General features: G+C 45.6%; 1 protein-coding gene across 1 annotated transcript in view; it reads left to right on the top strand.

Annotated features, from left to right (window-relative positions):
- VMA21 (vacuolar ATPase assembly factor VMA21) overlaps positions 1-13,055 on the top strand; it is a 29,167-nt gene extending 16,112 nt beyond the window's left edge. The window contains exon 4 of the mRNA XM_070952003.1: positions 12,990-13,055. The gene's annotated coding sequence lies outside the window, so the exon portion shown is untranslated. The remainder of the gene's footprint in view (positions 1-12,989) is intronic.
- Positions 13,056-14,957: the final 1,902 nt, after the last annotated feature.

Below are 14,957 nucleotides of genomic sequence, written 5' to 3'. Positions count from 1 at the left end.
TTTTTTAAAAATGGGTAAGCAGCTACAGAAAAAAACCCATCTGATGTCAGTAGAGATCTATGGGGAACTATAAGTACCCAGCATCTTTTACTTTTAATTTTTTTTCCCAAAACCACACTTATGACATCCCAAGGAGCATGAAACACAAGGCCCATCTAAAGATAGATGGAGAAATCTTTTGATTTATGGCCCATTTTGAAAAAAAACTGCTAAATCAAGAGAAAATCCCTTGCAATTTTACGGTTGACAGTAATTGAGCTGACTTGCAGTGAAATCATTTATAAGGAAGAAACTTAATGTTCGTTAAAACAACACGGGGAAAACTGCTTAAACGAGAACCATATGTGAGAGAGGGGGTGGGGTGGGGATATGGCCATTCAGCAACCGGTAAAGTTTTGGGTTCTTTTTCCCTTTGTATTTCGGTTGAAATAAACTCTCGTTTCCCCCATCTCTCCTTGCAAACTTAATTTCTATTCTCTATTAAGTTTTCCTGAATATACAATGTGCTTTTCCACCTTTTACAACCAGACGCTACTCTTTTGATTAGTGTTCTTGGCATGGGTACCTTGAAGCTGTCCAATTCACGAGGTCAGGTCCTGTGACGCCAGCCAAACAGAAGCAGCTGGCTGAAGCCGTTGCAAGAGATTGCATCCCAAAAGGAAATTGTTCCTGTTGAAACTTTGCCCCAAATCAATCCGGACCAGATTCGGATGGCTTCAGTCGAAATCTTAGGGCCAAAAGTTCTAAATCAGGGTTGTCCAACCTTGGCAACTGAATTCCATGCTGGCTGGGAAATACTGAGAGTTGAAGTCTCAGGTCTGGGGAATGCTGGGAGTTGAGGGAGAGGGAGAGAGGAGGGGAGAGACAGAGGGAGGGAGAAGAAGAGGGAGGGAGAGGCAGAGAGGGAGAGAAAAAAGGGAGGGAGAGAGGGAAGGAGGGAGGAAGGAAGAGGGAGAGAGTGGAAGAGGGAGGGAGAGAGAAAGAAGGAGGGAGGGAGAGGCAGAGAGGGAGGGAGCGAAGGAGAGGGAGAGGCAGGGAGGGAGAAGAGGAGGGAGGGAGAGGCGGAGGAGAGAAAAAAGGGAGGGAGAGGGAAGGAGGGAGGAAGGAAGAGGGAGAGAGTGGAAGAGGGAGGGAGAGAAAGAAGGAAGGAGGGAGGGAGAGGCAGAGAGGGAGGGAGCGAAGGAGAGGCAGAGGGAGGGAGAAGAAGAGGGAGGGAGAGGCGGAGGAGAGAGAAAAAGGAGGGAGAAGGAAGGGAGGAAGGAAGAGGGAGAGTGGAAGAGGGAGGGAGAGAAAGAAGGAAGGAGGGAGGGAGAGGCAGAGGGAGGGAGCGAAGGAGAGGCAGAGGGAGGGAGAAGAAGAGGGAGGGAGAGGCGGAGAAGAGAGAAAAAAGGGAGGGAGAGGGAAGGAGGGAGGAAGGAAGAGGGAGGGAGAGAAAGAAGGAAGGAGGGAGGGAGAGGCAGAGAGGGGGAGGGAGCGAAGGAGAGGCAGAGGGAGGGAGAAGAAGAGGGAGGGAGAGGCAGCAGACGGGGGGGGGGGGGCTCCTTGAGGCCTGTCACTCTTGGGCTTCAACGTCTTCCTTTAAACCGGAAGTTGGAGCTGAGTCAGCGGTTTGGTAAACTGAGACCCAGATGGGATTCTCTGGTTGACTGTTTGCTCTTTTGATGGTGGTTTCGTTACAACATTTGTCATCTGTCTGGGGAGCAACCAAGGTTCGGCTGGGTCAGTAGTACAGATGTCTTTAACAGATTAGCAGAGCTAGAAGAGGACTTGGAGGTCATATAGTCCAACCCCCTGCTCAAGCAGGAGAGCCTACACCATTTCTGACAGATGACAGTCTGTTCTCTTCTTGAAAGCCTCCAGTGATGAAGCTCCCACCATTTCTGAAGGCAACTTCTGTCCCATCAGTTGATCGTTCTCACCGTCAGGAGATTTCTCCTTATTTCCAGGTTGAATCTCTCCTTGATCAGTTTCCATCCATTCTTCCTCGTCTGGCTTTGGAAAACAGCTTGGAAAATACGTGAATTACGGCAGAAGCTGGATTCAAAAGAGGATTTCCGGATCGGTGGCTCAGTTTCTCATCAGTTTAGAAGGATCAGTTCCTTCTCCGGGGAGTTGAGGCCAACTTGGATGAGGGCCAGCCCAGCAGTGTGACTAGAGTAGGAACCCAACAGCTTACTAGGAGGAGGGTGGGATGGTGGATCCCACACCTCACTGGGGTCTTCTGAAGGGGATCTTCCCCAACTTGAAACCTATACATGTCGTCCCGTACCTGTACAACTTGAGCCCAAAAATTCCACCACAAAGCGAGACAGTCGTTCAATGAATTTCACCCCATTTAATGACTCTTCTTGCCATGGTAGGTAAGTAAATCACTACAGCTGAATCTGGCTTCCCCACTGACTATAGCAATAGCACTTAGCACTTATATACCGCTTCACAGTGCTTTACAGCCTTCTCTGAGCAGTTTACAGAGTCAGCCTCTTGCCCCCAACAATGTGGGTTCTCATTTTACTGACCTCGGAAGGAAGGAAGGCTGAGTCAACCTTGAGCTGGGATGGATGGATGGATAGGGAAGGGAAGGGAAGGGAAGGGAAGGGAAGGGAAGGGAAGGAAGGAAGGAAGGAAGGAAGGAAGGAAGGAAGGAAGGAAGGAAGGAAGGAAGGAAGGAAGGAAGGAAAATAGCAATAGCACTTAGACTTATATACCGCTTTACAGTGCTTCCCAACCGTCTCTCTAAGCAGTTTACAGAGTCAGCCTCTTGCCCCCAACAATATAGGTTCTCATTTTACTGACCTCGGAAGGAGGAAAGGGGGAAAGAAAGAAAAAAAACCCCACACTTTCTTGAATGAGTCATTTAGAACCTTCCCCATTCAGAGCAGACTCCGAGTTCACTTGCATTTATTTTAAGCAAGCAAAATATTTTTTTAAAAACCACACATCTTTTTTTTCTCTTTCCTACCATTGTTTCCATCCCCGTCCAAACCGTTCTCTTTTGACCCTTCTTTCTGCAACACAACTCGGGGGGGGGAGGGGGGACCCCCTGTTGGGTTTAACCCCTGCCTTCCCCCAACCTCCATTCTCCCCAATTTTTTATTTTTAGCCCGTCGGTGGTAGTAGGAGCATTGGCATTCTTCTTTTTTTAAAAAAAAAAAGATGCAGAAACCTCTGGCAGCAAGGAGGGGGGAAAAAATGGGATTTCCTACCCTTTGCAAAAAAATAAATAAAAATAAAAAAGAACTGAGCCTCCCCTCTCCCTGCAAGCCAGATGGCTCAGCGGTGACGTTCAGGGCCCAAAAATTTTTTTTCCTCCGGCCTGGGTTCCTGTTTAGCACTGTCTGCCTGCCAACCTGTCTGTCTGTGGTCACAGCTGCCCGCCCCCCTGCGCAAAAGTTACACGGGGTGAAGCTGGCAGAGGCTGTGCAGTTAGGCGGAGCTGCCCGAAAAGTAGGTCACTGGGTCAGGAACAACAAGTTCTGACAGTTTAGCAAACGCCTCCCACCCCCTGATCGTGTTTATATGGGGTGGGGTGGAAGGATAGGGGGGGTTGAAAGGGGTCTCTTCCCCACCCTCCCTCTCTTTGTGGAAAAAGACAGAAGGATAAGGGCCCACCGCTGTGCCAAAGGAAGTCGCATCCGATGGAACCGGCGTTTGCTCTCAAATCAGCGCTTGGAGAAGCGAAGAAGGCATTTCCTATTTTTTTGGTTATTATTATTATTATGTTTAAAGGAGGAAAATAGTTTAGAACAGAATAGAATTCTTTGTATTGGCCAAGTGCGATTGGACACACAAGGAATGTCTCTTTGGTGCATAGGCTCTCAAGTGTGCCTAAGGAGAATAAAATAACGTTCATCGAGAATAAAAAAGATACGACACTTAGCGATAGTCGACGTTACTAATAAGCTATCAAATCGTACGAGGAAACGAAGAGAAACAATATAAATGGAAAGAGACAAGCAACATGGTTAGAGTAATTAAGTGGGAAGAGATAGATCATAGTAAGGAAGACTCAATAATTCCTCTATAGAACTGGATCAGCAGCTCTTTGGGCAGTTTCAGCTTTCTGAGTTGGCGAAGAAAGAAAGAAAGAAAGGAAAGAAAGAAAGAAAGAAAAAGAAAGAAAGAAGAAGAAAGAAGAAAAGAAAAAGAAAAGAAAGAAGAGAGAAGAGAAGAGAAGAAAAGAAAGAACAAAAAAAAGAAAGAAGAGAAAAGAGAAGAAAAGAAAGAAGAAAAGAAAAAAGAAGAAAAGAAAGAAAAGAAAAGAAAAGAGAAAAGAAAGAAAGAAAGAAAGGAAAGAGAAAAGAGAAAGAAAAAAGAAAGAAAGAAAGAAGAAAGAAAGAAAGAAAGAAAGAAAGAAGGAAGGAAGGAAGGAAGGAAGGAAGGAAGGAAGGAAGGAAGGAAGGAAGGAAGGAAAAGCTTGGAGAACCATCCGAGCAAACCTTATTTTCAACAGGTTTACAGAATTTACAGAATAACACAGAGTGGAAGGGACCTCGGAGGTCTTCTAGTCCAACCCCCTGCTTAGGCAGGACACCCTACACCACTTGAAGGCTTGTTTAAACCAGTTAGAGCTTTTCTGGCTGGGAGGTGGAGGTGAAACCTTTTAGTGCTTTTTCTCATCAGTTTCCACCCGGTTGTGAGTTAGCTCTGGTGGAGGGAGGGATTGTGGCTTGGGCTAGTGTGGGAGTTGATTGTCTTAGCAGGCTAGCCGAGTTGGAAGGGACCTCAGAGGAGCTGAGGGTTAGGGTTAGAGATAGCTGGGGATGTGTAGTCAAAACAAAATACTTTCCCCTTGGGAACCAAGGACGTTCTCACACCTGGACGGAGGAAGGAGGAGCGACGTCACCAGACCAGCGGACGCCGACATGATTGATTGGGCCATGTGACTGACTGTTTATGATCGAGGGAAAAGCTTCCACTTCTAATTAGGTGAAAATCGAGGGGCCCTTCAGAGTCGGTTTTCACCAGATATGTGCAGGGGTGGGCTTCAAAAATTTTGGCAAGGGGTTCTCTGCACAGTGGGTGTGGCCTAGTTGGCCTCCTGCACCATGGTGGGAGGAGGCGTTTTTGCCCTCCCCGTGCTCCGGAGGCTTTCCTCGAGCCTCCGGGAGGGTGAAAACAGCCTCCCCAAGCTCCAGAGGCCGTCTGGAAGCCTTCTCGAACTTCCGGTAGACGCATTTTTTGCCCTCCCTGAGCCTCCGCGTGCCCCCTGCATCCAAAATGGGCCACGTGGGGACTCCTGGGGGAGGAGGGGAGAGGTGTGCGGGGCCAGCCAGGAGTGGGATTTGGGGGTTCTCTGAACTGCACAGAATCTTAGCTAGGAGTTCTCTCGAACCTCTATGAACCCCCGGCAGCCCATCCCTGGATATGTGCCAATATGATTTTTCGAATGAAGCTATTCTTTCAGGAATCTAACCCACCTGGGAGTTCTTGTTTGCGACAGATCTATTACTTGGAACCCTGACACAAGGGAACCATGATCTATGGCAACCTTGGCTTCTTAGATGACTCTTCTTGGCTGGGTTAGGCAAACAAACATCCCCTCCTTGCCTTTAGGGTTTAGCCGAACCCTTGGAGATATGTGCCTACATGTAGGAGAATGTGCCAGCGGCCAATTAGCTGCGCCGCACGGTTGAGGGACGAGGCCAATTCCGTCATTTCACTTTCGGTCTTGAAATTCCAGAGGTGCCAGTCTCCACCCGACTGGAAATGGCATTTGTGGCCAGATCCTTCTTCTGCTTCTGTGACTCCTTGGTGGAAAAGAATATTCCTGGAAGCCATTTGCTCGTGGCTGGCTTGAGTAAACAGCATTAAAGACTCTATGAAAGAGAAGGATGGCTGCGGATTCATTACGGGATTATGGTTAGGTACGGAGGATAAGGTGGAGTGGGGGGGGGCTTCTCTTGTTTCCTTGTAGAAGTCCCCCCCCCTTTCTCTGTTGTGTCAGAGCTTGTTCAAGAGAGGAAAACATCCGTTTTGGCAATTTGGCTAATCACTAGGCGTATAATTTTAGGAAGGGTTAACATTTGAACAGGGGAAAACAAAATACAAAGAAAGGATCTCCTGCAGGGGTGAAATCCTCCGTGACTTGCCACCGGTTCGCCGTCTCCATATGCGCAGTGCGCGCCTGCACAGTTTGTACCATGGGTGGGTTTCAAATTTTTTTACTACCAGTTCTGTGGGTGTGGCTTGGTGGGCGTGGCGTGGCTTGGTGGGCATGGCTTGGTGGGCATGGCAGGGGAAGGTTACTGTAAAATCTCCATTCCCACCCCACTCCAGGGGAAGGATATTGTAAAATCTCCATGCCCACCCCACTCCAGGGGAAAGTTACTGCAAAATTCCCATTTCCTCCTGATCAGCTGGGACTCGGGAGGCAGAGAATAGATGGGGGGCGGGGCCAGTCAGAATTTTAACTACCTGTTCTCCGAACTACTCAAAATTTCCGCTACCAGATCGCCAGAACTGGTCAGAACCTGCCAGAACCCACCTCTGGTGTGCGCCCAAACACGCACTTCGCGTGGAAAAAGAAGGCTTAACAAGGTAAGTAGAACAGCCAGGGGGTGAACAGCTGGGCTGCGCAATTTAGATTCGCTAGAAAGCAGGATTTCCTGCTTTCTAGCTAATATAAACCGCACGACACAGCTGATCATCGGAAATACCGGTTCAGATGAACTGGTAGCTTTTTTTTTTTTTTTTTTACTACCAGTTGACCCGAACTGGTAGTTTTTATCACTACAGATTTGCCCGAACCGATGAGAACCGGTAGCATTTCACCCCTGGTCTACTGCTTGGGTGGGGGGTGGGGGGTAGGGGTTGGACTAGATGACCTACCAGGTCCCTTCTGACTCTGTTAATCTGTATCTAAAGTCCATCACTGGAGGTTTTTAAGAAGAGACTGGACAGCACTTGTCTGGAATGGTATATGGCTGTGACAGGTGGCACACGGAGCCATATCTGTGGGCACACAACGGGTGGCACGTGGAGCCATATCTGTGGGCATGCAAGCGTTGCCCTAGCTCAACTCCAGCGTCCATGCGCGTGCCAGCCAGCTGGTTTCCAGACCTTCTGGGCCCACCGGAAGTCAGGAAATGGGCCATTTCCGGCCTCTGGAGGGCCTCTGGGGAGTGGGGAAGGCTGTTTTCGCCCTCCCCAGGCTCCAAGAAAGCATCTGGAGCCTGGGGAGGGTGAAAAACAGGCCTACCTGGCCCACTGGTAACCTTTTTGCCATCATGTGCTTGAGCAGGAGGTTGGACTAGAAGTTCTCCAAGGTCCCTTCCAACTCTATTCTGATTGATTGATTGATTTCATGCCAAGGGGATGATTTCTATTTACTGATGTCAAGGTTGTAAGCAACTGAGGAAGGCTTAAATGAAATCAGACCGAATCTGGTGGCCGCACTAACGTAACGCAAGGTAGAACTTGAATTATCTAGGACCAGAGTGTTTAGTATATTTTAATTGGTTTTTTTTATTAACGTTTGTATTACATGTATTTTTATCGTTCGCTGTTCACCGCCCTGAGTCCCTCAGGAATAGGGCGGTATATAAATTTAATAAATAAATAAATAAATAAATAAATAGAACACAAATAGAAGGAGATGCGTAATTGGTGCCTGGAGGATTTGCATCTCGTTAGTGAGAACGCAAACATTGTGCACATTGTGTAGAGTTATTGCTTGCTAAATGAGGAACGCAGATTTGAGGCCAAAAGAAGCACAATTAGTGTGTAGGTCGTGTGGTGCGCCTCTAGGCTAGACGTAACGAAGGACGGCACGTGATTTACCACGCGGGGAAGAAGGAAGGGTTTTGTGATCCTCATCACAAGTTCAACAGCTCGAATAATTTTTAATCTGAATAAACGGTGGTTTTCACGGCGAGGTTTTGCATAGAACATGAATATCGGTACATTTTCAAGGGTCAAAATGAAGGGCTCGCCTTCTCATTCTGAACTCAAAAGAACAGGTTAACTGTGGAATGGTGTTGAGATGAGAGAGCTGAGCTTCTTGTCCGTCAAAACCTGGTCCAAGACAATAGATTATATTGGCTTGAAACTCAACATTAAGAAAACTAAGATCATGGCATCCGGCATCCATTCTGTGGGCGTGGCTTGGTGGGCGTGGTGTGGCTTGGCAGGGGAAGGATACTGTAAAATCCCCATTCCGTCCCCACTCCTAGGGGAAGGATATTGCAAAATCTCCATTCCCACCCCACTCTCGGGCCAGCCAGAGGTTGTATTTGCCGGTTCTCTGAACTACTCAAAATTTCCCTACCGGTTCTCCAGAACCTGTCAGAACCTGCTGGATTTCACCCCTGGAAAGAAATGGAGGCAGTGACATATTTTATTTTCCTGGGCTCCAAGATCACTGCAGATGGGGACTGCAGCCAAGGAATTAAAAGATGCTTGCTCCTTGGGAGGAAAGCTATGGCAAAGTTAGACAGCATACTAAAAAGCAGAGACATCACCTTGCCAACAAAAGTGCGTATAGTCAAGGCGATGTTTTTCCCAGTTGCAATGGATGGCTGGGAAAGTTGGACCATAAGGAAGGCTGAGCGCCAAAGAATGGAGGCCTTTGAACTCTGGTGCTGGGGAAGACTCCTGCGAGTCCCTTGGACTGCAAGGCGATCCAACCGGTCAGTCCTAGAGGAGATCAACCCTGACTGTTCTTTCGAAGGCCAGATCCTGAAGAGGAAACTCAAATACTTTGGCCACCTAATGAGAAGGAAGGACTCCCTGGAGAAGAGCCTAATGCTGGGAACGATTGAGGGCAAAAGAAGAAGGGGAGGGCAGAGAAGGAGGTGGCTGGATGGAGTCCCTGAAGCAGTCGGCGTGAGCTCAAATGGACTCCAGAGGATGGTAGAGGACAGGAAGGCCTGGAGGAAAGTTGTCCATGGGGTCGCGATGGGTCGGACACGACTTTGCAACTAACAACAACAAAATTAAAATGGATTTGTACCGAGCACACAGTTGAGAAGGGCTGCCCCAAACATTTGTCTTTCATTTGGACAAAGACCAAGAAAATGGATGTCTTTTGATTTAGAGTCAAAATCAGATGTTATTCTGGCAGATATCTAATCCCTAAATCATGGATTTAAAAAAAAACACACACCTGTGCCTCCATATTCCATCCCAGTCAATGGGGCATGGCAGCCAATGAAAGTTTGAAACCTCAAAAACAGCTGCAAAATCATGACAAAAATGCAAATATTCACGATGAAGAGATTCATGAAGAAAGTATGGCGAGTTATCAACCTCTCTGTTGCCTGATTACCGTTTAAGCATCACGTTTGGGAAAAATAAATTTGTGGAATATAATTGGCAGATGGATAAGAGGTAAAATGTTCCCTGCTGAAAACCAGCTCTCCTTATTAAAATCTCTTGGCCAACATAACAGAGTTGGAAGGGACCTTGGAGGTCTTCTAGTCTAACCCCCTGCTTAGGCAGAAAACCCTACACCACTTCAGACAAATGGTTATCCAACATTTATTTTATTTATTTATTTTATTTATTTTATTCAATTTGTATACCGCCCTTCTCCTAGTGGACTCAGGGCGGTGCACAGCCAGAACTAAAACACATACCAATACAAAATTTAAAATTTTTAAAAAGAATTACATGACTTTGGCCCAGAATTTAAAACATTCAAACTAAAATCCATTGACAATTTAAAAAGCTAAAAAAACATCTTTTTATATACTTCCAGCGTCTTAGCCACTGAGCTTGGAAGGGGTGCAGTGGCTCAGTGGCTAAGACACTGAGCTTGTCGATCGAAAGGTCAGCAGTTCAGCGGTTCGAATCCCTAGTGCCGCGTAACGGGGTGAGCTCCCGTTCCTTGTCCCAGCTTCTGCCAACCTAGCAGTTCGAAAGCACATAAAAAAAATGCAAGTAGAAAAATAGGGACCACCTTTGGTGGGAAGGGAACAGCGTTCCGTGCGCCTTTGGCGTTGAGTCATGCCGGCCACATGACCACGGAGACGTCCTTGGACAGCGCTGGCTCTTTGGCTTTGAAACGGAGATAAGCACCGCCCCCTAGAGTCAGGAACGACTAGCACATATGTGCCAGGGGAACCTTTACCTTTACCTTTACAAGATGTTGGAGGAGTTCCAAGGTGCGCCGTGATTCAAGCACCATCCTAGTGAAGAAAGGGCAGAGACTGTTCCACCCACCCACTCCCTCATGCTCCAAATGTAGGTTAGAGTGCTTGCCAAATTTATCCAAATGTACCACGATGATTGATCTACGACTTAGCCCATCTCCAGGGCACCACCTTGAAGAAAGTCTAGCTGTCATTTCTCTTTTCTTCTTCGGACTTGCTGATGTTTCTGACCAGACAAGTTTGGCAAGTTTTTATTTCTTCTTCTTCTTCTTCTTCTGCCGAAGATTTCAACACCCAACTGAGCCTCTTTGATTGGAGAAGATCAAACGTCTTTTGACAATGGGGCAGCGGATTGTGGTCTTTTGGTTCTCCAAGGTTCTCCAAGGAGCATGGGTTTTTTTTGCCCCCTGTCATACAGGTGGGCTGGCTACCCATCCAAGAAGACAGACTTCTTCTTACCTGCAGCCACACCTGGCCGGCGGAACTCCCTGCCAAGGGAGATGTATTTGGCATCCCTCCCTGATGACAGTTTGTTACAGAAGGCATTGTTCTAGCAGGATTTGTGGCTGTCTGATTGGATGAATTATTTTTCTAATCCTGGCCGATCCTTTATTTTAATTGCAGGTTTCACTGTCTCGGCCATCTTTCTGCCGTTCGTTTTAAAGGAATGCTTTTAAATATCTTTTTTCTTCCTCCATTAGCCGTTTTGCCTAGTTTTTGAAAAGCAAATGGACAAATTATTGCTTTTTTTAAAAGAATAAACAGATAATTAAATGCTTGTTTAATAAACGAACATGAATTCCTTGTTATTATTATCTAAGATTATTCCCTTATAATAGGTGTCCATTCTACAGTATAAACAGGGGGCAAAATCCTTTTAAAAAATAATAATCTACCTTCCACTTGACGTATTTTTTCCCCAGTTTGCTTCTATTCAACAGAGAAGATGCTAATTTATTGATTCCCAACTTCTCCTTAAAAAGGACTCAGAGCAGCTAACGGGGATAGCTTTCCGCAATGTTGAAAATGCAATCCGTAGTTAAGGCTGCAATTTGAAAAAAAGAGACGTCGCGAACATCTAAAGCTAGCCTTGATCCGACGCTAGGAAAGAGCACGAATGCATCTGCCGTTTCTTGCTGAAGAATGGAAAAATTAGAATTAAAAAAATTACAGCCTTGCAGGAAAGAAATCTGAAACAAACAAAGAAGCAAAAAAATGAAACCCAGATAGAAATGGTGTGATTGTTGGAAATGCAAGAGGGGATAATTCGCTTTTCCCAAGCATCAGTCCAAACGGTTGGTAAACGGTATACCAAGGGTTGTAAGCAGAGGTGGGTTTCAGCAGGTTCTGAGCAGTTCTGGAGAACCGGTAGCGGAAATTTTGAGTAGTTTGGAGAACCGGTAGTAAAAATTCTGACTGGCCCCGCCCCCTTCTATTCTCTGTCTCCCGAGTCCCAAGTGATAGGGAGGAAATGGGAATTTTGCAGTAACCTTCCCCTCGATTGGGGAGGGAATGGAGATTTTACAGTATCCTTCCCCTGCCACGCTCACCAAGCATGCCACGCCCACCAAGCCACACCCACAGAACTGGTAGTAAAAAAATTTGAAACCCAGCACTGATTGTAAGTTGAGAAATATTTCCCCCCACTCTTTGGGAGAAAGTTCCTGCTTGTTGTTTGGAGCTGTTTGGAGCCAAATGCAGAATGGAAAGGATTTTGCCAATCATAATACCCGTTGCATAAAATAAAACGAGGCGCAGAACCAGTGAATGTTCCGCCACGCACGGGATATTAACCACAAACAAACAAGTTTGCAATGCAGGAAGGTCTCGACATACAGTACAACGCACAATGGAGCCCGGCATTTATGTTGCTCACTCATTTGTTAAAAGAGCTTTGCCCCATTTTACGACCTTTCCTGCCGCCATTGTTAAGTGAATTGTTGGCGTCGTTCAGTTAGTAACACGGCGGTTCAGTGAATCTGGCTGCCCCATTGATTCGGCTTGTCAGAAGGGGAATCACGTGACCCCGGGACACTGCGAACGTCGTAAGTATGAACCTGTTGTCAAGCATCCAAATTTTGATCACATGACCATGGGGAATGCCACAATCGTCATTAAGGGTGAAAAACATTCATAAGTCACTTTTTTCAGTGCCGTTGTTGTAACTTGAAGGAGCCTTGGTGGCGAAGCAGACTAAAGCGCTGTTAAGTAGCACCAGCTGCCTGCAATTACTGCAAGTTCGAATCTCACCAGGCTCAAGGTTGACTCAGCCTTCCATCCTTCCGAGGTAGGTAAAATGAGGACCTGGATTGTGGGGGCAATAAGCTGACTTTGTATAAAAAAGAATACCGCTGGGGGGGGGGCAAAAGCCCTACTAAGCAGATATATACAAAAGTATGAAGGCTATTGCTTAACGCATTGTAAGCCTCCCTGAGTCTCCGGAGAAGGGCGGCATATAAATCGAACTAATTAATTAATTAATAAACAAACAAACAAACAAACTCTGGTCACTAAGCGAATGGTTGTAAGTTGAGGACTACCTGCAAAATGTACACATTTTTTCCCCCAAAAGTGGAAAAAGCGAACCTCTCTTTACAAAAATGGGGTTTTTATGAGTAACCAGAGGTCAGAGCAACCCGTCATTATAACTGCGAAAAATTAAATTTGATCCGATTCCAAGCCAGGCCCTCCCTACTTTAAACTATAGCTCAGTCCAATAACGTCGATCTTGAAATTCCTGTTTAGGTGGAGAGATGCCTATAAAACTTTCTCAGAGAACAAAAGAAGGTTTGTATATATATGTGTGCGTGTGTGTGTGTATGTATAAAAAAATACCAGGGACTTTGGCTCCGCAGAAAACAGTGCTAATTGAATGTGTGTGTGTGCATCTGTGTGTAGGGAGAAGAGTTGACGTGAATCTGCTATGAAAACAGGAGCTTTGTTGTGGTTTGTAGGACGACGTGGCTCGATGACGGAAGAGAATTTGGCTTCATTCATCAGTGACCTTCAAATTCCATCACTTGGGAACGACGTGCTCTTTTAGCAGCTTCCTAATGTGGGTTGTTTTACCCCCAGCCCACCCCCATCAATTCGATATTTAAATAAAAGGGGCAGCTTTCGGTAGAACAGCTAATGGGTTCCAATGGCAACCTGCTTTTGTTTTTTTTCCTAAACACACACACACAATAAATAAATAAAACACAGAATAACAAGAGATGGAAGGGACCTCGGAGGTCTTCTTCAGCTGCCCAAAAACACCAACACAGTTCTGGGCTGCATAAACAGAGGGATAAAATCGAGATCACATGAAGTGTTAATATCATTTTATCATGCCTTGGCCATACTTGGAATCCTGCATCCAGTTTTGGTCGCCACGAAGTAAAAAAAAAGATATTGAAACTCTGGAAAGAGTGCAGGTGATTAGAGGACTATGTTTTAGCCTCCAGTCCCCTAATCATCTTTGTTGCTCTTCTCCGCACTCTTTTCTAAAGTCTCAACATCTTTTTCACTCATAACCTTTGCGCTAATAGTTTCTCTCAATGCAGTCAGGCTTACTGGAGACTTATTCAGGTTTTTTTCCACTTGGGTTGTGACGTTAGCAGAGGGATCTTAGATAATCTTTAAAAAAAAAAAAACAGTGCCAAATAATTTCTCCACTGCAAAACAAAGCCAGGAAAAAAAAAAAGGGGGGGGGGGGTTCTTGGAAAATGTTTAATGAGCTTATTATTAAAAGGAGTCCCCCCCCCAAAAAAAACTCTATTTGCCTCTAGATGATTTACTTTTAAATTCATCAATTTGTGCTGAAGTTTGAAGGCCCTTTATGACCATTATTTACTTTTAAATTCCTTTCCTGAGAATACAAAAAGGAATGCCTGCAAAAATTTTTTTTCCCCTGCCTATCTTCTCTAAGGAGAGATTGTTTTAAGTTCAAGGTCAATTCTAATAGGGTAAACAAAGAATATTTTGTCTACCTATTCCTTCTATTGTAGGATAAAGGAGCCTGGATAGCTCTGCAGACTAAAGCACTGTAATTTAACACCAGCTGTCTGCAATTACTGTAAGTTCGAATCTCACCAGGCTCAAGGTTGACTCAGCCTTCCGTCCTTTCTAAGGTAGGTAAATTGAGGACCCAGTTTGTGGGGGCAATAAGCTGACTTTGTATAAATATACAACGCAGTGACAATACAAAAGTATGAAGGCTATTGCTTAACGCACTGTAAGCCGCCCTGAGTCTCCGGAGAAGGGTGGCATATAAATCATTTTTTAAAAAAAAAACGCGTTGGCAGAATAGTTTTCGAAACACCATGACCTTCTTCACTGAACCAAAGAAGTGGGATATAATATAACACAATAACGGAAGGGATCTTGGAGGTCATCTAGTCCAACCTCCTGGCCAAGCAGGAGACCCTACACCAATTCTGACAGATGGCAGTCCAGTCTTGGAAACCTTCAGTGATGAAGCTCCCACAACTTCTGGAGGCAACTCCTGCTGTTTATTAATTGTTCTCACTGTCAGGAAATTTCTCCTTAGTTCTAGGTTGCTTCTCTCCTTGGTTAGTTTCCATCCATTGCTTCTTCTCCTGCCTTCAGGTGCTTTGGAGAATAGATTGATTCCCTCTTCTTCTTTGGGGCAGCCCCTCAAATATTGGAACATTGCTGTCATATTGTCACTCCTTTTCATTAATCTATACATACCCCCAATTCCAGCAACTGTTCTTTATATTCGTTCCAGTAACCGTTTTTATATGTTTTAGTCTCTAGTCCCCTAATCATCTTTGTTGCTCTTCTCTGCACTCTTTCTAGAGTCTCATAAATTGTTCGTGCATTGTTCTTTTTCATTTTGATAAACTATTGATAAGATATTGA

The sequence above is a fragment of the Pituophis catenifer genome, unplaced genomic scaffold, assembly GCF_029215685.1.
Source record: "Pituophis catenifer annectens isolate HBS135680 unplaced genomic scaffold, rPitCat1.0.hap2 SCAF_11, whole genome shotgun sequence".
NCBI classification, from domain to species: Eukaryota; Metazoa; Chordata; class Lepidosauria; order Squamata; family Colubridae; genus Pituophis; species Pituophis catenifer.
This window is presented reverse-complemented; position numbering and strand designations above follow the sequence as displayed.